Below are 25,172 nucleotides of genomic sequence, written 5' to 3'. Positions count from 1 at the left end.
GAAACCATGAGAAAGAATGTATATACTTAATTTTACATGTATTAACTGCAGCAAGAATAGTATATTGGAAAAACGAAAATCTGCCAACGGAGGAAGAATTAATTAAGAAAATTTTGGATTGTGCAGAAATGGACAAATTGACATTGAAGATAAAAGAGAAAGAAGACTCAGTGTACTTTAGAACATGGGATAATTTTTAACAATGGCTAGAAAAATGAGTTAGAAAGGGTATGTACTATGTAACATTAAATAGGTATTAGTAAGAAGAAGACTATCGGGTGAAGAGAAGAGTTAAGAAATATATTATTAACTAACATATTGATTATGAAAATATAGAGACTAATTATTACTGATTATTTTTTTAAATACATGATTCCAGACAACATGCTGTTTGCTAAATACTTGTTGTTGTTAGTTGCAAAGTCGTGTCCGACCCATCGCAACCCCATGGACAACGTTCCTCTAGGTCTTCCTGTCCTCTACCATCTTCTGGAGTCCATTTAAGCTCACGCCTCCTGCTTCAGTGACTCCATGCAGCCACCTCATTCTCTGTCGTCCCCTTCTTCTCTTGCCCTCCATCTTTCCCAGCATTAGGCTCTTCTCCAGTGAGCCCTTCCTTCTCATTAGGTGGGCAAAATACTTGCGTTTCAGCTTCAGGATCCGGCCTTCTAAAGAGCAGTCGGGGTTGATCTCCTCTAGGACTGACCGGTTTGATCGCCTTGCAGTCCAGGGGACTCGCAGGAGTCTTCTCTGCTAAATACTAAAGAATGTTATTTTATTAAAAAAAAAAAAATTAAAAAATAATCCTTTTGTGTTGTGACCCAAAATATTTACCCGTGAATGGCTGAAAGGCTCATGTTTTGTACTGACCAGAAAAATACTAGTGGTATTAAATGTCCTATGGGCTCAGGGGAAGGTCTATCCAAACAGCAGTTTCAAGAAGGATGCTAATAAATTTCTCCTGCTCAAACCTCTCCTTTTCTGTTGTCTCTGGCCTTTATCTCTGAATGGATATTTCTCTTTTCAAATGATGTTCTACTGAGTTTCCAAAACGCATTCCGATTGACTCCCACTGTCTGTGTAAATAGATCTGCTGGCTCTCTAGAGGGACAGAAGTGACACACACAGACACAAGCAAGTGCACACTTTGAGCCATTCCATCTTTTTATGAAAAACTTAAAGGTCACTTCATCCTTGTTGTTTCCACCGCAGAGATGCCTTGCAGTTGTGGAGACAGTGCTGGAACTGTCATCAATTCTTTAGGGCATAAAGAGTGAAGTTAATACACAATGGCATCCAGTCTATTCCTTAATAAAAATGTTGTGTGTTGGCCACTCTGAAAAGGCCAGGAGACCATCTGGGTGATGCTAAGAGAATATCAGAAGTGATTCACTTCCTCTTACACCTCGTAGTTTGATTTTTAGAATAGAATAGAATAGAATAGAATAGAATAGAATAGAATAGAATAGAATAGAATAGAATAGAATAGAATAGCAAATATAGAATAGAATAGCAAATATAGAATAGAATAGAATAGCAAATATAAAATAGAATAGCAAATATAGAATAGAATAGAATAGCAAATATAGAATAGAATAGAATAGAATAGAATAGCAAATATAGAATAGAATAGAATAGCAAATATAGAATAGAATAGAATAGAATAGAATAGCAAATATAGAATAGAATAGCAAATATAGAATAGAATAGAATAGAATAGCAAATATAGAATAGAATAGCAAATATAGAATAGAATAGAATAGCAAATATAGAATAGAATAGAATAGCAAATATAGAATAGAATAGCAAATATAGAATAGAATAGCAAATATAGAATAGAATAGAATAGCAAATATAGAATAGAATAGAATAGAATAGCAAATATAGAATAGAATAGAATAGAATAGAATAGCAAATATAGAATAGAATAGAATAGAATAGCAAATATAGAATAGAATAGAATAGCAAATATAGAATAGAATAGAATAGAATAGAATAGAATAGAATAGCAAATATAGAATAGAATAGAATAGAATAGAATAGAATAGAATAGAATAGCAAATATAGAATAGAATAAAATAGCAAATATAGAATAGAATAGAATAGAATAGAATAGAATAGAATAGAATAGAATAGAATAGAATAGACCTTGGAGGTCTTCTAGTCCAGCCCCCGGCTCAAGCAGGAGAAACTATACCATCTCAGACAGGTGACTAGTCTCTTCTTAAAAACCTTCAGTGATGAAACGCTCACAATTTCTGGAGACAAGCTGTTCCACTGGTTAATTGTCCTGACCATTAGGAAGTTTCTCCTTAATTCCAGGTTGCTTCTCTCTTTGGTCAGTTTCCAACCATTGTTTCTTGTCCTGCCCTCTGGTGATTTGGAGAATAGTTTGACCCCCTCTTCCTTGTGGCAGCCCCTCAAATACTGCTATCAAGTCACATCATGTCATGTCTCCTCAATTCCAGGTTGTTTTTCTCTTTGATCAGTTTCCAACCATTATTTCTTGTCCTTCCATCTGGTGCTTTGGTGAACAACTTGGCCCCCTCTTCTTTGTGGCAGCCCCTCAGATACTGGAAGACTGCTATCATGTCTCCCCTATTTCTTCTTTTCTTGAGACTAGCCAAACCCAAGTCCTGTAGCCGTTCTTCGTATATAGTTGCTCTTCTCTGAATTTTTTTTCCAAACTCTCAACATCTTTTTTGTGATATGGTGACCAAAATTGGCTGCAGTATTTCAGGTGTGGTCTTACTAGGGTTTTATAAAGCGCTAATATTACTTCGTGTGATCTTGATTCTATGCCTCTGTTTATACAACCCAGGATCACATTAGCTTTTTTGGTTGCTGATTTTTCTCACAGATAATGGGAGAGATGCATGCCATGATATCAGGGCGTAAATGTCTAGTTTAATGAAGAGAAAGACGAGGGGGGACATGATAGCTGTGTTCCAATATCTCACGGGCTGCCCCAAAGAAGAGGGAGTCAAGCTATTTTCCAAAGCACCTGAAGGCAGGACAAGAAGCAACGGATGGAAACTGATCAAAGAGAGAAGCAACCTAGAACTAAGGAGAAACTTCCTGACAGTTAGAACAATTAACCAGTGGAACAACCTGCCTCCAGAAGCGGTGAATGCTCCAACACTGTAAGTTTTTAAGAAGAGACTGGACAGCCATTTGTCTGAAATGGTATAGGGTTTCCTGCCTGAGCAGGGGGTTGGACTAGATGACCTCCAAGATCACTTCCAAATTTACTATTATTATTATTATTATTATCGATCATCGCACAGTCAGCCAGATGTTCAGACTGGATTTGGCATTTTGTCTACCTATCGAGTCCTTACCCAGGACCTGGGATAGGCAGATGTGATGTTTGATGGTATTACAGATATCGTCGCAGGATGGAAGCAGTTCCTAATAAGGCCGCCTTTTGCAATTGACTAATAGCGAATTTGTCAATGCCAAGGGTGTTCAAGTGGTGCTCCAGTTGTTTTGGGATTGCACCCAAGGCGCCTATGACTATTGGTACTACCCTTGCTTGCTTTTGCCACAGTCTTTCTATTTCTATTTGTAGGTCTTTGTATTTTGTTATCTTCTCCAGTTCTTTCTCTTCTATTCTGCTATCTCCAGGCACTGCCACGTCCATTATCCAGACTTTTTTGTCTTTCTTATTGACAATTGTTAAGTCTGGGTGTTATGTTGCAGGTGCTTGTCTGTTTGAATTCTGAAGTCCCAGAGCAGTTTAATTTTATCATTTTCTATCACTTTCTCTATTTTATGATCCCACCAGTTTTTGCTTACAGGCAAATGATATTTTTTGCAGATCTTCCAATGTACCATTGTTGCTACTTTGTCATGCCGCTGCTTGTAGTCAGTCTGTGCAATCTTCTTGCAACAGCTTACCAGGTGGTCCACTGTTTCTTCAGCTTCTGTGCATAAGCGGCACTTACTGTCTGTTGCTGTCTTCTCAATTTTGACTTTGTATGCATTTGTCCTTAAGGCTTGGTCTTGTGCAGCCAGAATTAGTCCCTCGGTCTCTTTCTTCAATTTTCCTGCTCTTAGCCATTGCCAGGTCTTGTTATTATCTGCTTTCCCAGCTATTTTTTTTTTCATGTATTGGCCATGTAGTGCTTTGTCTTCCCATGCCTCTATTCTGTTCTTCATTTGGTCTTTCTTGTAGGCCAGTTTGGTCTCTCCAGTAGTCAGTAAGCCTTCCTGATATACTAATTTCAGTGCATCTTCATCATTGTTCTTCAGATATTCTTCCAAAGCCATTTTTTCTTCTTCAACCATCTGATGTACTTGTAGCATTCCACGCCCACCTATTTGCCTTGGTAGATAAAGTCTATCAATGTCACTGCGTGGATGAAGGGCATGATTCATTGTCATTATTTTTCTGGTCTGCCTATCCATTGCTTTTAGTTCTGCTTGAGTCCAGTCCACTATTCCAGCTGTGTACCTAATGACTGGAATTGCCCAGGTGTTGATTGCCTTTATGGTATTTCCTCCATTGAGTTTGGACTTTAAGATCTTCTTCACTCTCTTGATGTATTCACCTCTAATCTTTTTCTTGACTTCAGTGTGCTTGATGTTGTCAGCTTGAAGGATACCCAAGTATTTGTAGTAATCTTCCTCATCCAGACTCTTAATGTTATTTTCGTGGGGCATCTTGATTCCTTCAGTTTTCACTATTTTTCCTTGTTTGATAGTAAGTGTGGCACATTTGTCCAAGCCAAACTCCATTACAATATCTTGGCTATATATACGGACAGTGTTGAGCAGCGATTCTATTTCAGATGATGTTTTCCCATACAGCTTCAGATCATCCATATAAAGGAGGTGGGATAGTCTGGCAGATGTTTTTGATGTTTGATAGCCATGTCCTGAGTTATTCAGTATTGTTGACAGAGGAAACAGTGCAATAACAAATAGTAATGGTGATAATGAATCTCCTTGAAATATTCCTCTCTTGATATTAACCTCTCCCAGCTTCTCACCATTGATCTGCAACTGTGTCTTCCATTGTGCCATCGATCTTTGCACAAATTTTCTGATGTTTCTACTGACTCCTGTTATTTCTAGGCACTTGATTATCCAATCATGTGGCAGAGAGTCAAATGCCTTTTTGTAGTCAATCCATGCCACATTCAGGTTGGTCTTCCTTCTCTTGCAGTTTTCCAAGATCATTTTGTCTATTAGGAGTTGATCTTTTGTTCCTCTGCTATTGGGGCGGTTTCCTTTCTGCTCAGGTGGAAAGAGATTGTTTTCAACTAGATGCTGTTGCACTGCATCAGCTACTACACCAGTTAGTAATTTGAAAGTTGTTGGTAAGCAGGTAATTGGCCTGTAGTTACCTGGTGTTGCCCCTGTTGCTGGATTTTTCCATTAGTAGATAGGTTTTCCAGTTGTTAAGCAATTTTCATATTCTCCTCATTGTAGTTATTGTTGAAACTTTTGGCAAGAGTGGGTGTTATAACAGTTAGATGTTCAACCAAAAACCCTGCAGTCATCTTCACCTGGTGAGGACCAATTTTCTGATTTTATTTGCTTTTTTTCTACCATTTTTGTTGTTAGTACTAGTTCTTTCATTTCAACTTCTGTTTTATGTGCATCCACCTCTTTTAACCAAGCCGCATCCTTGTTGTATTTCTTTGGGTTATCCCATATCTGCTTCCAGAACTGCACTGTTTCTTCCTTGTCAGGTACTGACTGATTCATTGCAGTTTTTCCATTGATGGATTGGTAGAAACATTTCTGATTGGATTGAAATTGGAGGTTCTGCCTATAGTTTGCAATTCGAGCTTCATATCTACTGATTTTCTTGGCTATAGCTGTTATTTGTTGCATTATTATTATTATTATTATTATTATTATTATTATTATTATTATTATTACTATTATGGATCATCGCACAGTCAGCCAGATGTTCAGACTGGATTTGGCATTTTATCTACCTATCGAGTCCCTACCCACGACCTGGGATAGGCAGATGTGGATGTTTGATGGTATGACAGATATCGTTGCAGGATGGAAGAAGTTCCTAGTAAGGCCGCCTTTTGCAATTGACTAATAGCGAATTTGTCAATGCCAATGGTGTTCAAGTGGTGCTCCAGTTGTTTTGGGATTGTACCCAAGGCGCCTATGACTATTGGTACTACCAATGACTTGCTTTTGCAGTCTTTTTATTTCTATTTGTAGTCTTTGTATTTGTTATCTTCTCAGTTCTTCTCTTCTATTCTGCTGTCTCCAGGCACTGCCAGTCCACTATCCAGACTTGATTTGTCTTCTTATGACAAAAATTGTTAAGTCCCGGATGTTATGTTGGCAGGGCTGTACTGTTTAATTTTCTGACGTCCCAAAGCAGTCATTTTATCATTCTAGGACTTTTCCCTATTTTTATGATCCCCAGTTTTGCTTACAGCCAAATGATACTTTCGTGCGATCTTCCAATGCACCAAGTTGTTGCTACTTTTCATGCCGCTGCTTGTAGAGTCTGGGCAAAATCTCTCTTGCAAAAGCTTAACAGTGTGGTCATGTTCTTCAGCTTCTTTGCATAGGCGGCACTACTGTCGTTGCTCTCTTCAATTTTTGACTATATGCATTTGGCATTAAGCTTGGTCTTGTGCAGCCAGAATTAATCCTTCGGTTTCTTTCTTCAATTTTCTTGCTCTTAGCCATTGCCAGGTTTTATTATTATCTGCTTTCCCAGCTATTTTTTTAATGTATTGGCCATGTAGTGCTTTGTCTTCCCATGCCTCTATTCTGTTCTTCATGTGGTCTTTCTTGTAGGCCAGTTTGGTCTCTCCAGTAGTCAGTAAGCCTTCCTGATATACTAATTTCAGTGCATCTTCATCATTGTTCTTCAGATATTCTTCCAAAGCTATTTTTTCTTCTTCAACCATCTGATGTACTTGTAGCATTCCACGCCCACCTATTTGTTGTTGTTGTTGTTGTTGTTATATGACACAAATTACAAGTATTCCTTGACTTACAACCATTCATTTAGTGACTGTTCAAAATTACCACAGCACTGGAAAAAAAGCATTATCGCCGTGGAAAAAAGAATGATCACTGTGGATTCTGGAAACCGCTCACAAAGTCACTTTGAGCACCAAATGTTTCAGCCAAGATGAATTTCTGCAAAGAGTGAGCGCAAAAGGCGTGTGATAAGCTTACCGGATATGTTTATCGATCAATATTAATTGCTGGGTGTATCGATAGAATGTATACACTTTAGCTCTGGTCAATATGAAGTTTTATCCAGCTGCTATCAAGAGTAGATTTTAATGGGGACCATTAAAGCCCACTTTTCTTCCTGCGCAGGTTAAAAAGTCAGCGGTTTTCCTTGTGGTTTCCTCATTCCTTATGCAAAATAAATAATCAGTATTGAGTTCCGGTTCTCTGCATTCCGAGCCTCTCAGACACTTTTATGACTTGGTACTTTCAAGAATCTGGGATTTATGCGTTTGAAGGGGAACATAGAACATAGAAGAATGGGATTGGAAGGGACCTTGGAGGTCCTCTAGTCCAACCCGCCTGCTCAACCTATTCCATTCCAGACAAATGACTGTCCAATGTCTTTTTGAAAACTTCCAGTGATGGAGCACTCCCAACTTCTGGAGGCAACCTATTCCACTGATTTAATTGCTCTCCTGTCAGGAATTCCTCCTCAGTTTCAGGTTGCTTCTCTCCTTGATTTGTTTCCATCCGTTGCTTCTTGTCCTTCCTTCAGGTGCTTTGGAGAATAGCTTGACTCCCTCTTCTTTGGGGCAGACCCTCAAATATAGGAAAACTGTTATCATATCACCCATAATCCTTCTCTTCATTACTCTGACATACCCAATTCCCACAACCGTTCTTCAATATGTTTTAGCTTCCGGTCCTCTAATCGTCTGTGTTGTTCTCTCTGCATTCTTAGATTCTCTGTTGTTGCTGCCTATTTCTTCATAATATCTGATGTATGCCCCTCACTCATTTAGATCACAATGATTGGGAACTGAATTCCTAGGTTGACTCTGTCAGCAGGTTTGCCATTGAAAAGTTGGATCTGGAGACATCTGATTGATGGAACGTATTTTCTCCAAAGTGATTCCATGATTCCAGATATTTTCCAGAAAAATAGTGCCTGTAATCCACATTGCTTTCGATTCCACAAACCAAATGCAAAATAACAAATGAATAGCCATTATTATCTATTCACCTGTCTCATTCTGTTTAAAGATGTCCCTGTGTTTAGCTGGCAGTCAACGCTACAAGTAGTCGTCTACTTAGGACGGGCCGCCTAGCCACTGTTCGAAGTTACCATGGACCCCAATGAAGCTACGTAGGATGCAAAGAAAAAAAATGGGCAATCGCGTGTCTGAAATGGTATAGGACAGTGATGGCGAACCTTTTAGAGACCAAGTGCCCAAATTGCAACCCAAAACCCCTTTATTTATCTCCGGGTGCCAGGTGGGCGTGGCCCACTGGGTGGGCGTGGCTGTGGTGGTCATGGCAGATTGGGTGGGAATGGCCAAGGTGGGCGTGATCACCTCGATGTTGCTCGAGGGACGCCTGTGGGGCTGGGCAGGGTTGGGGGAGATCCAGGGGGTCTCTGCCAGGTGGGGCAGCGGGCAGGGGTGCGGGTGAGGTGAGGTAGGCTGGGGGTGTCATTGTCACTGGGCAAGGTGTGGCAGCAGTAGTTGCTGCCTGACACCATTGACCTCTGCACACACAGGCCAGCGAGCACATGGGTGCTGGGGTGCATTTGGCCATGGGGAACCTCGCTGAGTTAGTGGGCGGCTGGTTGAAGAGAGACGGTTGCCATCTCCAGGGCATGGCACGTGTGCCATAGGTTCGCCACCACTGGCATAGGATCTCCTGCTCGACAGGGGGTTGGACTAGATGACCTCCAAGGTTCCTTCCAGCTCTATTCTGATTCATTTCTGAAAAATTCTTAGGGACAGACCCGGTTTCCCCTTCATTCTCAGAGAGAAAGGTGACTTTTTCAGTGCTGTCGCTCGTCACCGTGAAGGGGACACATTGCCCTACAAAAATTACACACACACACACACACCCATTTATTTGCTCGCCCATTTTGAAGCCCCATTTCCACCCAGTCTTAATCACTGTATCTTGCAGCAGTAAAATCCCCTAAAGCAGTGTTTCTCAACCTTGACCATTTTAAGGCATGTGGACTTCAATTCCCAGAATTCCACAGCCAGCAATGCTGGCTGTGGAATTCTGGGAGTTGAAGTCCATATGCCTTAAAATGGTCAAGGTTGAGAAACACTGCCCTAGAGTTCAGCTTTTGGTTTTCTGCCCGTGAAACTCAAATAAATAAAATTTCATAGTGTGCTTCTGCACTGCACAAGGGACTTGATCCCCTTGTCTTTGCTAAGTCCTCCATCAATCAGCTTACGAGATGGAGCATCAGGTGATAAAAGGCCGAGAAATTGCATCAGAACGACAAAGGCTTTCCAAATTTGTAACTTTTCATTCTGTTGTCATGGCTCAAGGAGCGTAATTTGTGTGTAAACACAACACTAATTGTCTGGTGGAACCCAGTTCTGCCTTTCAGCTGTGTCTGAAAGCCCTCCGTGTGGTTTACGGCTAAAATTTAAAACAGGTTGGGACTTTGAAGACCCTCCACACTCTTTAAAATCATTACGTGTAGTCCTTGATTTACAACCATTCATTTAATGACTGTTTGAAGTTATAACAACACTGGGGAAAAAAGGGTCTTCGGGCTGTTTTTCCAACGTACAACACTGAAGCATCCCTTTGGTCACATGATCAAAATTCAAACGCTTGGCAACTGGCATGTACTTACGACGGTTGCAGCGTCCCGAGTTTATGTGATCCCCTTTTGCAAATTTCTGACCAGCAAAGTCAATGTGGGAGGCCAAGTTCATTTAACACAGTGGTTCTCAACCTTTTTAATGCCGCAACCCCCAACCGGTCGTAAGTCGAGGACTACTCAACCGGTTGTAAGTCGAGGACTACTCAACTGGTGCAGCACCGTTTGCAGAATGGGACTTTTGGCGGGCTCAGCAGGGCAGAGACAGCCTGGACAATTCCTATTGGATTTGGAAAGCCAATAGAATTAGACTCTATTCAAGAGAGTCTATTCTATTGGCTTTCAAAAGCCAATAGAATAAAAGGGAGTAGCACAGCTAAGGAAAAGGGGGGGAAATGGCGGACTGCGTTATTTGGCGACCCCTGTGAAATGGTCGTTCGACCCCAAATGGGGTCCCGACCCACAGGTTGAGAACCACTGATTTAACAACAAGCTCCAGTTGCCTCTTGAAAAAGCACTTTGGGTTAGAAGAGATAAAGGAAAAGGAAAATTAAAAGAAATCCAGTTTTACGGCCTTATTTGAAGGGACGAAAGAGCAAGATTGTGAAGCAGGAGGAAGGAATATAAAGTTAGTTTATTTGATCAAAGTTAAAAGAAATAGGTTGTTCTCGTGAATAACCCTGAATGGATTTTTGCTTATCAGGACTGAACAAAGAGGCTTTAAGGATTTCTTGACAGATAAGAGATGGAAGTTGCTAGGTTACTAAAATTGTTTATACTTTTTTCACGAGGAAGGGAAAGTCACTTCTTTGTAGGTACTCCTTGACTTACGACCACAATTGAGCCCAAAAAAATATGTTGCTAAGTGAGACGTCTGTTCAGTGAGTTTTGCCCCACTTTACAACTTTTCTTGCCACAGTGGCTAAGTAAATTGCTACGCTTATTAAATTAGTAACGTTAACTTGGTTAAGTTAGTTGTTAAGTGAACCTGGCTTCCCCTTTGACTTTGCTTGTCAGAAAGTCACAAAAGGGAATCACGTGATCCCGGGACACTGCAAATCATCATCAATACAAACCAGCATCCAAATTTTGATCACGTGACCATGGGGATGTTGCAATGGTCATCAGTGTGAAAAATGGTCACAAGTCCCTTTTTTCAGTGCCGTTGTAACCTTGAATGGTCACTAAATGATCTGTTATAACTTCAGGACGGCCGGTATATATAGTATTTCTTTTCCTTTTTTTCCTTGCGATAAATTGTATTCTTTCTTTCTCTTCTGTTTTTTTCTTTTCCGCACTTTCTATTTTTCTTCTATCCTTTCTTCGCTTCGCATCTCCTTCATTGTAATTTATGAATAAAATTACTATTAATAAAGGAAAGCTACAGTATTTGTTCTCTTTCTGTGTTCTCGGTGTTTCTGAAATCAAATTATCTGTGCCAGACTTGTTGTAAATGAGTTTTATTTCCCTTTGGTCTTTAATTATAGTACACAAGAACTTGTAAAAAAATTTTGTGTGTGCCAGTTTGAAAACTTAAAGGCAGAGAGCAAGTTTAGCATGTGTGCAGTGTATTTCTAAGAATAGAGGGTTTTTTTAAAGAGGGGAGCAGTAAATCTCATTCTAGTGACCGTGGCTTTTAGGATAAAATGCATAAGGCTGCAGCTACAAAACATCTGATATTTTTCAATAGAATAATAATATTATATTGCTGTTTTTGGACGGCCTTGTGGAGCTAAGACTGAATGCGTTTCAGCATAGATGGCCACCACAAAATTGTACATTGGCTCCCGGCCGGCCTGGGCCTGGGCCAAGGCAGTGGGGGCCGTTCCCTCATTGTTTCCAGGATGGCTTCGCAGGCCACATGAAACCATTTCGCGGGCCACATCCGTCCTCCCCGGGCCTTGTGTTTGACATGTCTATTGTAGATAGTGTAAGATAAACCACCATTTAATAACAAGCCACTGTTGACTGTGTTTGCTCCTGGATTATCTCAGCGCAATAAGACTGTGCACGCTCTGACACACTAAATGAACTGTTATAAGTCGAGGACTTTTGACCTGTACTTTTCTTCGACTTCTTTGAAACCCATTTGAAACCCAGTTTCCATTGATACCAGAGTGACTGTTCCGTGTAAATTAGGGTAGTCCTCAATTTACAACAGTTCATTTAGTGACCAAGTTACAACGCCATTAAAAAAATAAGACTTATGACCATTTTTCACAGTTTCGACCTCTGCAGCATCCCCGTGATCATGTGATCAAAATTCAAAATTCAAACTTTTGGCAATTTATGACGGTTGCTGTGTCCCGGGGTCATGGGATCCCCTTTTGCGACCTTCTGACAAGCAAAGTCAATGGGGGAAGCCAGATTCAATTAACAACCGTGTTACTGCCTTATCAACTGCAGTGATTCACTTAACAACGTTGGCAAGTAAGGTCGTAAAATGGGGCAAAACTCACTTCGCAAACATCTCACTTCACCACAGAACTTTTGGGGCTCCGTTGTGGTCCTAAGTTGAGGACTACCTGTATATTGTTAGAGCTTCGGAGGAGGTTTAATTGCTGGCCTATTTTCAGCCGATCTTGGTTAGTGCCTCTTTAGGAACTTTGATTAAATGAAAGAAGCTCTGTTGATCAAATACTGTTAAAGAGAGATTGACGCTTCGGAGGCTCTGCGTACTTTCTTATCAATATTCCAGAGTTGCCGCAGATTATCGATCCGTGCAGCCTCTTCCAAGGTGATTTGTTAAATATGCTTAACATCAGCACTCTAAACCGGAGAGGGGAGGTCACAATCCTGTAGGTTGTCATTGACCTTTTGAGGTAACTTTCCCACTTATCTCCTAGCAGATCAGAGGACCTCCTGTGGAATTAATTTGCGAAGTGTTTGTGTTTTGGGTGCACATTAGTTTGTCGGGCAAATTCTCTCCTGAAAGAATCCCATTTTTGGTAGGAAACTCAAGGAGACTTGAGACGATGGCGGAAAATGAGAGTGAGTGAGGGAGAGAGGGAGGGAGGGAGGGAGGGAGGAAAAAAGGAAGAGGGAGGGAGAGAGAGGGAGGGAGGGAGAGGAAGGGAGGGAGGGAGAGAGGGAGGGAGAGGAGAGGAGAGGGAAGGAGGGAGGGAGAGGAGAGGGATGGAAGGAGAGGGGGAGGGGATGGGGAGGGAGAGAGCGAGGGAGGGAAGGGAGGGAGGGAGGGAAGGGAGGGAGAGAGGGAGGGAGGGAGAGGAGAGGGATGGAAGGAGAGGGGGGGAGGGGATGGGGAGGTAGAGAGACAGGGAGGGAGGGGAGGGAGAGTAGGGAGGGAGAGGGAGGGAGGGAGAGACAGGGAGGGAAGGAGAGAGAGGGGAGGAAGAAAGAGAGCAGGGAGGGAGAGAGAGGGAGAGAGAGAGAGAAAGAGAGAGATGGTCACCAGTTGTACAACAGAGATGCAGAAATTGAGACTTGAGGACCACGTGGCCCCATCAATTCTTGGAAGTTTGTTTATTTGTATCCTATCTTTATTGATTTTACAAACAGCCCAAGGCGGTGAACATCTCCATCCCATCTTCTTCCTATTTTCCCCACAACAACCCTGTGAGGTGGGTTAGGCTGAGAGAGAAAGTGAATGACTGAAGGTCACACAGCTGGCTTTCATGGCTAAGGTGGGATCAGAACTCACCGTCTCCTGGTGATTGGCTCAAAGTCACCAGCCAGCTTTCTTGCCCATGGCGGGACTAGAACTCATAATCTCCTGGTGATTGGCCCAAAGTCACCCAACTGGCTTTCATGCCTAAGGCGGGAGTAGAACTCATCTTCTCCTGGTGATTGGCCCAAAGTCACCTAGCTGGCTATCATTCCTAAGGCGGGACTAGAACTCATAGTCTCCTGGTGATTGGCCCAAGGTCACCCAACTGGCTTTCATGCCTAAGGCGGGAGTAGAACTCATCTTCTCCTGGTGATTGGCCCAGAGTCACCTAGCTAGCTTTCAGGGCTAAGGTGGGACTTGAACTCACAGTCTCCCATTTTCTAGCCTGGTACCTTAACGGCCAGACCAAACCGGCTCTTGGTGTTCTTGGTGAATTGTCACTTTCATTGCTATTATTAGTGAGTTGGTATCAATTGGGGTCAACTCCTGGCAGCTGTAAGGACAATGCCCCCATTACTAAGACTTAGAAGGACCTAAGCCAGGGGTAGGCAACTTTGGCTCTTTTATGATTCATGGACTTCAACTCCCAGAATTCCTCAGCCAGCATGAGGGAACTATGGCCCCTTCATGACTCGTGGACTTCAACTCCCAGAATTCCTGAGCCAGCATGGCTCAGCTTGGAAACCTCTCCTTTCCCCTCAGCATGGCTGGCTCAGGAATTCTGGGAGTTGAAGTCCACTAGTCATAAAAGAGCCAAGGTTGCCTACCCTTGACCTAAGCAAAGAGGTGCAGGAAACTCTTACAGGAAATACAATGCTGCCCTCTAGTGGTCGTCAGTGTGACAACCACAACGGGGGATCAGAATTTACGTTACTAAGCAAGGCAGTTGTTATTTGAGTCATACACCAATTTTACAATCTTTTTACCATGGTTATTAAACAAATCATTGCTGTTGTTAAACGAATCACTTCGCTTGTCAGAAAACAGTTGGGAAGGTCACAAATGATGATCACATGACTCTAGAGGAGGCAACCGTCATAAATACATGCCGGTTTCCAGGGGTCCAGATTTTGATTACAGGACTGTGAAGATGCTGCAACGGTTGTAAGTCACATTTTTCAGTGCCACTGTAACTTTGAACAGTCGCTAAATGAATGAGTGTAAGTCAAAGACTACCTGCAATAGATTCTGGGGCGTATTTGAGGGGAATCATTTGAGATTTAATTGTTGATTATTTCTTGAGTTGGTTGCGACTCATCAGTTTAGTTTAGTTTAGTTTAGTCTAGTCTAGTCTAGTTTAGTCTAGTCTAGTCTAGTGTTGTATTGTGCTGTGCTGTTTTGTGTTGTTTTGTTTAGTGTTGTGCTTTGCTGTGCTGTTTTGTGTTTTGCTTAGTTTTGTGTTGTTTAGTTTATTCTAGTCTAGTCTAGTTTAGTTGAGTTTAGTGTTATATTGTACTTGCTGTGCTGTTTTGTGTTTGGTTTAGTGTTGTGTTATGCTGTTTTGTGTTGTTTTGTTTTAGTTTAGTTTTTTGTGTTATTTAGTTTAGTTTTGTGTTGTTTACTGTAGTTTAGTTTTGTGTTGTATTGTGCTGTGCTGTTTTGTTTTGTGTTGTTTAGTTTAGTGTTGTGCTGTGCTGTTTTGTGTTGCTTAGCTTAGTTTAGTTTAGTTTAGGTCTAGTCTAGTCTAATTTAGTTTAATTTAGTATTGTATTGTGCTTGCTGTGCTGTTTTGTGTTGTTTAGTTTAGTGTTGTGTTGTGATGTTTTGTTTAGTTTAGTTTAGTGTTGTGCTGTTTTGTGTTATTTAGTTTAGTTCTAGTCTAGTCTAGTCTAGTTTAGTTTAGTTTAATTTAGTGTTGTATTGTGCTTGCTGTGCTTTTGTGTTGTTTAGTGTTGTCCTGTTTAGTTTAGTTTAGTTTAGTTTATTGTTGTGCTATGCTGTTTTGTGTTGTTTAGTTTAGTTTAGTTTAGTCTAGTTTAGTTTAGTTTAATTTATTGTGCTTGCTGTGCTGTTTTCTGTTGTTTAGTTTAGTGTTGTGCTGTGCTGTTTTGTTTAGTTCAGTTTAGTTCTAGTCTAGTCTAGTTCAGTTTAGTGTTGTATTGTGCTGTGCTGTTTTGTGTTGTGTTGTTTTGTTTTGTTTTATTTAGTTTTGTTTTGTTTACTGTGGTTTAGTTTAGTTTAGTGTTGTATTGTGCTGTGCTGTTTTGTATTGTGTTGTTTAGTTTAGTGTTGTGTGTGCTGTTTTCTGTTGTTTAGTTTAGTTTAGTTTGCCACCTATCTCAACGCAAAACGTCTCTTTTACCTCATACTGGGGAAGACGGGGTCGTCTGATCTATACCGATATTTTTTAAAAATCATGATCTTGTAGAATTTGCAGTTCTACTTTGATCAGGTTTTGGCCTCCTCCTTTCTTGACTATTTGAATTCCGTTACATGCTTTATTTTAAGAGAAAGAGATGGAAAAAAACCACCCTTGCTGGAAGATTGATTTTATGGGTGATATAAATACCAGCGCATGCTCACCATTAAAAAAAAAAAAAGTAAAGGTAATTGGATGCTTTGAAGTATCAAACATATATAACAACACGGTAATCCAGGCAGTTAGTTCCTTTTGGAAAAGGAAAGAATTTGGCCTTTCCTTGGAAAACAAAAAGATCTAAAGCCCGCTTAATTTTAAACCTCCTTTCAGTGCAGAAATTGTTTAAGGTGAGGCTTGTAGATCCCGTCCGAAAACTTTCCTATCTCTCTCTGATCAAGGTAGTCCCCAAGTAGGGCTTATTTGAACAATGGTTTAAATAATCGTAGACGACGGAGAAGGATGGAAAACCCCCCCCCCCCGAGTCTCTTTCTTAGATTCTCTTTGTCCATTTCTTTTCTTCATGGAACTCGTCCTTGAAATTTCTCCTGCAGCCCCTTCAATTTTTACCAGCTGTAATTCTGACAATTACAGAGTTTGTAAACTCTGGTTCGGTTCAATTTGGAATTTGAGGTTAAACCACCCCTAGTTGAAACCATCTGCAAAAGAGGCTGGCTTTTGCACCCAAAGTCACAGATATGGGCCAGCCTAGGCTTTGGTTTAAATTCAGCCCAGGTTTCCCCCCCCCGCCCCCCCAGTTCTCATCCATACATTGTTTTAGGTGGTCTGAGTTTCAAGCCGGTAATTTTAATTTTCTACCCCCAGAACCCTCAACAATGAATATGGTCCAGGTGAAAGCTATTCTGAAGATAAAAACAGTGACTTCAGAGGGTCTTAACCGCTGTGGCCTTCACCTCTTTCAAGGGTGGGGGGGGAAATGTCATCTGGAGAGTTCCCCCCCCCATGTAAAACTTGGGCTGTAATGTTTGGGATCAAGTTTCTCCTACTCTGAATTTCTTCTGGTAGCCCCGAGTCTCTTTTTTTTTTTTTAATATATACAGGTAATCTTTGACTTACGTGAGTCCAAATTTTCCGTTGCTAAGTGAGATAGTTAAGCGACGTTTTCCCTGTTTTACAACCGTTTGTGCCACAGTTGTCAAGAAAATCACTGCAGCTGTTGAGTCGGCAACGCGGTTGTTAAGTGAATCTGGCTTCTCCATTGACTTTGCTTGTCAGAAGGTCGCAAAAGGGGATCACGTGACCCCGGGACACAGCAACCGTCGTAAGTACATGTCAGTTGCCGAGCCTCTGAATTTTGATCACGTTGACTACTGCAAATGTTGTAAGTGTCAAAAATGGCCACTTTTTCAGTGCTGTTGTAACTTTGAATGGACACCAAACAAATGGTTGTAAGTCGAGGATTACCTGTAATTTTTATATACATATAAATAACTTTTTATTAGAAGTGTTGCCAAGAACGTAAACGCTAACCCAAACTAATAGAGAAATAAAGCAATAGTAAAAGGAAAGGAAGAAGAATAGAAAAGGCGTAGAGAGAAAGAATGAAAAGAAATAGAAAGGAAAAACTTCTGTTCATTTGCAGCAAATACAAGTGCATTTACAAAAAGAGCTCTTTACTCTATGATTACAAAAGAAAGCTCACTCTTTTCAATTATTATGGGTTTTTTTTCCCCAATCTTCAAACCCACAAATAAGTGCATTTTTTTTTCCATTTGATTCAAAAAGTGGAGAAGAGCTTTCCAATCAGCCATAAATGGGTTTTTTTCTAATGGAAGGGTATATATTGCTTTTTTTCCTAATCAAAAAGGTTAATTTAGACATTTCTGAAAGTTCCATCACCTTCACTCACGATCTCCATTCTCCATACCAGAGAGCCCAAGTCTAATGAAAATGGCAATTTTTTTATACTAGAGGTTTTATTAATAGAGAGCCATTTTGGTGTAATAGTTTAGGTCAGTGGTTCTCAACCTGTGGGTTGGGACCCCATTTGGGGTCGAACGACCATTTCACGGGGGTCGCCAAACAACGCAGTCCGACATTTTTTTCCCCCTTTTCCTTAGCTGTGCTACTCCCTTTTATTCTGTTGGCTTTTGAAAGCCAATAGAATAGACTCTCTTGAATAGAGTCTAATTCTATTGGCTTTCAAAAGCCAATAGGAATTGTCCAGGCTGCCTCTGCCCTGCTGAGCCCGCCAAAAGTCCCATTCTGCAAACGGTGCTGCACCTGTTGAGTAGTCCTCGACTTACGACCGGTTGAGTAGTCCTCGACTTACAACCGGTTGGGGGTCGCGGCATTAAAGAGTTTGAGAGCCACTGGTTTAGGTGCTGGCCTAGGAATCGGGAGACCGTGAGTTCTAGTCCCGCCTTAGAGATGAAACCTCACAGTTTGACTTTGGGCCAATCACCAGGAGAGTGCGAATTCTAGTCTCACCTTAGGTATGAAAGCCAACTGAGTGACTTTGAGCCAATCACGAGAAAATGATGAGTTCTAATTCTGCTTAGGTATGAAAACCGACTTTGGGGCAATCACCAGGAGACGGTGAGTTCTAGTTCCACCTTAGATATGAAAGCCGGCTGGGTGACTTTGGGCCACTCTCTCCCAGCCTCCTGGCCCTTGTTTCCTGAACCCCTCTTACTCTTTTCTTCCCTTTTTTTTAAAAAAAAAAATGTTGTGTATTTTTGTTTGAGAGGCAAGAATTGTAGTTGAGATGTGTTTGAATTGTAGTGTTGCAGGGAGAGTGTTCCTCTGTTCTTCTTGAAAATCTCTAGGCCAGGAGGCCTTCAAACTTGGTCCCTTCATGAGTTGCGGACTTCAACTCCCAGAATTCCTGAGCCAGCATGGGGGAACTATGGCCCCTTCATGACTTGCGGGCTTCAACTCCCAGAATTCCTCAGCCAGCAGGGGGGAACTATGGCCCCTTCATGACCCGTGGACTTCAACTCCCAGAATTCCTGAGGCAGCATGGGGGAATTATGGCCCCTTCATGACTTGGGGACTTCAACTCCCAGAATTCCTCAGCCAGCATGGGGGAACTATGGCTCCTTCATGACTTGTGGACTTCAACTCCCAGAATTCCTGAGCCAGCATGGGGGAAACTATGGCCCCTTCATGATTTGCGGACTTCAATTCCCAGAATTCCTGAGCCAGCATGGGGGAACTATGGCCCCTTCATGATTTGCGGACTTCAACTCCCAGAATTCCTCAGCCAGCATGGGGGAACTATGGCCCCTTCATAACTTGTGGACTTCAACTCCCAGAATTCCTCAGCCAGCATGGGGGAACTATGGCCCCTTCATAACTTGTGGACCAACTCCCAGAATTCCTGAGGCAGCATGGGGGAACTATGGCCCCTTCATGACTTGGGGACTTCAACTCCCAGAATTCCTCAGCCAGGCATGCCTTTTGTGATTTTCTGACAAGCAAAGTCAATGGGAAAGCCAGATTCACTTAACAGCCGTGTTACTAGTTTAATAAGTGCAGCGATCTGCTTAACAGTTGTGGCAAGCAAGGTCGTAAAACGGGGCAAAACTAACTTAATAAACGTCTCACTTAGAAATTTTTTTTGGCTCAGTTGTGGTCATAGGTCAAGGCCTACCTGTATAGAATTGCAGGCAAAGCTCTCGATGAATTGCGATAACAACAACAACAACAACAATAATAATAATAATAATAAAGTTGGAAGGGACCTTTGAGGTCATCTAGTCCAACCCCCTGCTCAAGCAGGAAACCCTATACCGTTTCAGACAAATGGCTGTCCAGTCTCTTCTTAAAAACCTCCAGTATTGGAGCATTCATTTGCTTCTGGAGACAGGTTGTTCCACTGACTAATTGTTCTCATGATCAGGAAATTTCTCGTTAGTTCTAGGTTGCTTCTCTCCTTGATTAGTTTCCATCTGTTTTGCTTCTTGCCTTCAGGCGCTTTGAAGAATAGCTTGACTCCCTCTTCTTTGTGGCAGCCTCTGAAATATTGGAAGACTGCTATCATGTCACCCCTTGTCCTTCTCTTCATTAAACTAGACATACCCAATTCCAGCAGCCGTTCCTTATATATTTTAGCCTCCAGTCCCCTAATCATCGTTGTTGCTCTTCTCTGTACTCTTTCTAGAGTCTCAACATCTTTTTTACATCGTGATGACCAAAACTGGATGCAGCACTCCAAGTGTGGCCTTACCAAGGCCTTGTAAAGTTGTACTAACACTTCACGTGATCTTGATTCTATCCCTCTGTTAATGCAGCCTAGCACTATGTTGGCTTTTTTGGCAGCTGCAGCACACGGCTGGCTCATATTTAGGTGATTGTCTACTAGGACTCCGAGGTCCCTCTCACAGTTAAGCAAGGTACCCCCTATACTATACCTATACATTTAGTTTGTCTTGCCTAAATGTAGAACCTTGCTTTTTCCACCATTGAATTTCACCTTTGTTTGTTTCATTGTTAGAACAGACCTTCTGCTTTAATTCATTGGGACTTTGTGGCTTTTTAAACCTGTTTTGCTTTGCTTTGCTTTGTAAGGACAGGGGAGGCCAAAGTCATAAACCTCAAACTCAACTGAGCATGGCAGAGCTTGCTCCCCTGCCATCAAAATAATGGGACACGCAGTTTAGCTTTGTTAATCTGTCGGGCGAGATCTTGGCAATGGGACTGTGGTCATGGGAAAAGAAGCCGAGCGAATCCCAGCTTAGATTCTGCAAAAACGCCAAGTTGGATCCAGGTCTTTCGTATCGCTTCTCTGGGGATTCTGTCTGTGAGATTGCAGAACTTTAGAATTTCTGAGAGTTTTTTTTTTGTTTTGGTTCCGATTACGGTGTGATGCAAACCACCTTTTCTTTGTGCCGGTGTGTGACTCAGAGATTTTCATGCCTAGCACAGGTCAACCGCGTTTTGTTTTGGTTACAATGATATATATATATAAAAAGAGACTCTAGAAAGAGTGCAGAAAAGAGCGGCAAAGATGATAAGGGGACTGGAGGCTAAAACATATGAGGCATGCTTGCAGGAATTGGTGTGTCTAGTTGAAGGACGAGAAGGACTAGGGGTGACATGATAGCAGTCTTACAATATTTGAGGGGTTCCCACAAAGAAGAGGGGGTCAACTTATTCTCCAAAGCACCAGAAGACAGGACATCTTGAGAGAGCTACACAAAGCTTCCCTCTTAAACCTGGTTTTATAAAAGCCGTGTTCCTCTTATTATTTCCAACCGCCGCCCCCCCCCCCCAAGCACACACGGTTTCCGCTTCGGCTTCCCATTCAAGCAGCACTTCGCTTTTATTTCAAAAGCAGCTTTTGTCCGCCGTTGCGTTGTTGACTTAGCCCACAAAAGACTAGGCCTTCAAAGAGGCGAAGATGCTTATCCACCGGCTATTGTCTCCATTGTCTGGTTCTCCAGAATCTACTTGATCGCCTTCTTTTAAATTTGTTCCAAGAAAGAAGGGGGAAAAAAGCGTACACATCATTCTACCTGCAAGAGGTTTGCCGGCTACAATGATTTCCTGTGAAGTATTTAAAAAAAAAAAAACACACCACATGGGAAGATTAATTTTGTTCCTTTGCCCAATCTCTGGGTATACTCTCATAGGGCTAGTCCTCGACTTATGACGGCTATTGAGCCCAACGTTGCTAAGCGAAACCTTTGTTCAGTGAGTTTTGCCCTCATTTGCAACCTTTCTCGCCGCAGTGGTTCTAATTGTTAAGTTAGTAACACAGTCATTAAATGAATCCGGCTTTCCCTTTGAGTTGTTAAGCGAATCACTGCGGTTGTTAAGTTGGTAACACCGTCGTTAAGCGAATCTGGCTTCCCCTATTAGCTTTGCTGGTCAGAGGGTCGCAAAAAGGGATCGCGTGCCCCCCCCCCCCGGGGACATGGCAACCGTCATAAATACGAGTCGGTTGCCAAGCGTCCGGATTCTGATCACGTGACCACGGGGATGCACCAACGGTCGTTAAGTGTCAAAAAGGGTCATAAGTCACTTTTTTTCCAGTGCTGTCGTAACTTGGAACGGACACCAAGCAAGTGGCTGTAAGTAAATTGAGGACTACCTGTAATTTATATATATATATATTTATATATAGGTCTTTGGTTGTTCGGGTTTTCTCCCGCGTAAAATTGGAAGTGTCTTGGAGACGTTTCGACGAAGTCCCATTCGTCATCTTCAGGCTGGTGTTTTCAGCTTCGTGCTTTGAGCAGCAATATATATATATGTGTGTGTGTGTGTGTGTGTGTGTGTGTGTGTCTGTGTGTAGGTCTTTGGTTATTCGGGTTTTCTCCCACGTAAAATTGGAAGTGTCTTGGCGATGTTTCGATGAAGTCTCATTCGTCATCTTCAGGCTGGTGCTTTCGGCTTCGTGCTTCTGGGAGCAATTGCAGTTCCAGATAAGGTTAGTGTTGGACCTGGTTGATCCTCATCGGTGAAACGCGAATAAAAGAACAATATCCAATTCAGGTTTTTAAAGTGTTGTTCTTGGTATGCAGGCTGTGAGATATTTATTTGCAGAAGAAATCATACGGAGTTCAATCCGATTCCTTGCATGATTTGTAGATATCATTTTGCAAACCGAAAACCAGTCGAGGACAATTGCATTGTGTTAGAAAGCATCGGATCTCTTGCAAAGGATGGGAAGGCACGAAGGCCTTTAATATTTCGTTTTTCATAAACAGGTTGATAAAACTTGACTTGAATTACTTGTGATTCTGGCAGGGTGACAGATATAAAGACATACTCAGAATAATCTCAGATAGCTACAGAAACGCAGACTGAGAATAGCAACGCTGGGGTTTATTTCCCATTTTTTTTACTTACTTACTTACTTCTCTCTCTTTTTCTTTCCTTCCTTCCTTCCTTCCTTCCTTCCTCCCTCCGCCTTTCCTTCCTTCTTTCTTTCCTTCCTTCTTCCCTCTGCCCTCCCTTCCTTTCTTCCTTCCTTCTTCCTCCCTCCCTCTATCCCTCTGCCCTTCGTTTCTTCCTTCTTTCATTCCTCCCTCCCTGCCTACATTTCTCCTGCTTTCTTCTTTTCTCCCTCCCTCTCTTTGTAATTTCTACCTTTTTCTTTCCTTTTCCTTCTATCCTTTTTCCTTCCTTCCTTCCTTCCTTACCTCCCTTCCCTCTCTCTCCCTTTCTCCTACTTCCTTTCTTCCCCCCTCCCTTCCTTCCTTGCCTCCCCCTCCCTCTCTCTCCCTGCCTTTCTCCTTTCTTGCCTTCCTCCCTCCCTTCCTTGCCTTCCCCTCACTCTCTCCCCCTGCCTTTTTCCTTCTTTCCTCCTTTCCTTCTGCCTTTCTTCTTCCTTCCATCCTTCCTTCCTTCCTCCCGCTCTATAACTCTTGTGCTACATAAGATCCCTTCCAATTTTATTATTGTTGTTGTTGTTGTTGTTGTTGTTGTTATTATATCATTTTAAGCATTGTCGGCTGCTGTGTATTATTATTATTATTATTATTATTATTATTATTATTATTATTATTATTATATCATTTTAAGCATTGTCGGCTGCTGAGTATTATTATTATTATTATTATTATCAATCATCGCACAGTCAGCCAGATGTTCAGACTGGATTTGGCATTTTGTCTACCTATCGAGTCCTTACCCAGGACCTGGGATAGGCAGATGTGGATGTTTGATGGTATTACAGGTATCGTCGCAGGATGGAAGCAGTTCCTAGTAAGGCCGCCTTTTGCAATTGACTAATAGCAAATTTGTCAATGCCAATGGTGTTCAAGTGGTGCTCCAGTTGTTTTGGGATTGCGCCCAAGGAGCCTATGACTATTGGTACTACCCTTGCTTGCTTTTGCCACAGTCTTTCTATTTCTATTTGTAGGTCTTTGTATTTTGTTATCTTCTCCAGTTCTTTCTCTTCTATTCTGCTGTCTCCAGGCACTGCCACGTCCACTATCCAGACTTTTTTGTCTTTCTTATCGACAATTGTTAAGTCTGGGGTGTTATGTTGCAGGTGCTTGTCTGTTTGAATTCTGAAGTCCCAGAGCAGTTTAATTTTATCATTTTCTATGACTTTCTCTATTTTATGATCCCACCAGTTTTTGCTTACAGGCAAATGATATTTTTTGCAGATCTTCCAATGCACCATTGTTGCTACTTTGTCATGCCGCTGCTTGTAATCAGTTTGTGCAATCTTCTTGCAACAGCTTACCAAGTGGTCCACTGTTTCTTCAGCTTCTTTGCATAGGCGGCACTTACTGTCTGTTGCTGTCTTCTCAATTTTGACTTTGTATGCATTTGTCCTTAAGGCTTGGTCTTGTGCAGCCAGAATTAGTCCCTCGGTCTCTTTCTTCAATTTTCCTGCTCTTAGCCATTGCCAGGTTTTATTATTATCTGCTTTCCCAGCTATTTTTTTCATGTATTGGCCATGTAGTGCTTTGTCTTCCCATGCCTCTATTCTGTTCTTCATTTGGTCTTTCTTGTAGGCCAGTTTGGTCTCTCCAGTAGTTAGTAAGCCTTCCTGATATACTAATTTCAGTGCATCTTCATCATTGTTCTTCAGATATTCTTCCAAAGCCATTTTTTCTTCTTCAACCATCTGATGTACTTGTAGCATTCCACGCCCACCTATTTGCCTTGGTAGATAAAGTCTATCAATGTCACTGCGTGGATGAAGGGCATGATTCATTGTCATTATTTTTCTGGTCTGCCTATCCATTGCTTTTAGTTCTGCTTGAGTCCAGTCCACTATTCCAGCTGTGTACCTAATGACTGGGATTGCCCAGGTGTTGATTGCCTTTATGGTATTTCCTCCATTGAGTTTGGATTTTAAGATCTTCTTCACTCTCTTGATGTATTCACCTCTAATCTTTTTCTTGACTTCAGTGTGCTTGATGTTGTCAGCTTGAAGGATACCCAAGTATTTGTAGTACTCTTCCTCATCCAGACTCTTAATGTTATTTTCGTGGGGCATCTTGATTCCTTCAGTTTTCACTATTTTTCCTTGTTTGATAGTAAGTGTGGCACATTTGTCCAAGCCAAACTCCATTACAATATCTTGGCTATATATACGGACAGTGTTGAGCAGCGATTCTATTTCAGATGATGTTTTTCCATACAGCTTCAGATCATCCATATAAAGGAGGTGGGATAGTCTGGCAGATGTTTTTGATGTTTGATAGCCATGTCCTGAGTTATTCAGTATTGTTGACAGAGGAAACAGTGCAATAACAAATAGTAATGGTGATAATGAATCTCCTTGAAATATTCCTCTCTTGATATTAACCTCTCCCAGCTTCTCACCATTGATCTGCAACTGTGTCTTCCATTGTGCCATCGATCTTTGCACAAATTTTCTGATGTTTCTACTGACTCCTGTTATTTCTAGGCACTTGATTATCCAATCATGTGGCAGAGAGTCAAATGCCTTTTTGTAGTCAATCCATGCCACATTCAGGTTG

The 25,172-nt window shown here is 41.7% G+C and overlaps 1 protein-coding gene across 10 annotated transcripts in view; it reads left to right on the top strand.

Annotated features, from left to right (window-relative positions):
* LOC120301006 (teneurin-4-like) overlaps positions 1 to 25,172 on the top strand; it is a 612,847-nt gene that overhangs the window by 345,747 nt on the left and 241,928 nt on the right. The gene's annotated exons all lie outside the window — the stretch shown is intronic.

The sequence above is a fragment of the Crotalus tigris genome, unplaced genomic scaffold (assembly GCF_016545835.1).
Source record: "Crotalus tigris isolate CLP2741 ecotype Arizona unplaced genomic scaffold, ASM1654583v1 scf7180000024363.772921, whole genome shotgun sequence".
NCBI lineage: Eukaryota > Metazoa > Chordata > Lepidosauria > Squamata > Viperidae > Crotalus > Crotalus tigris.
Note: the sequence above shows the minus strand (reverse complement) of the source record. Positions and strands in the feature narration are given on the sequence as shown.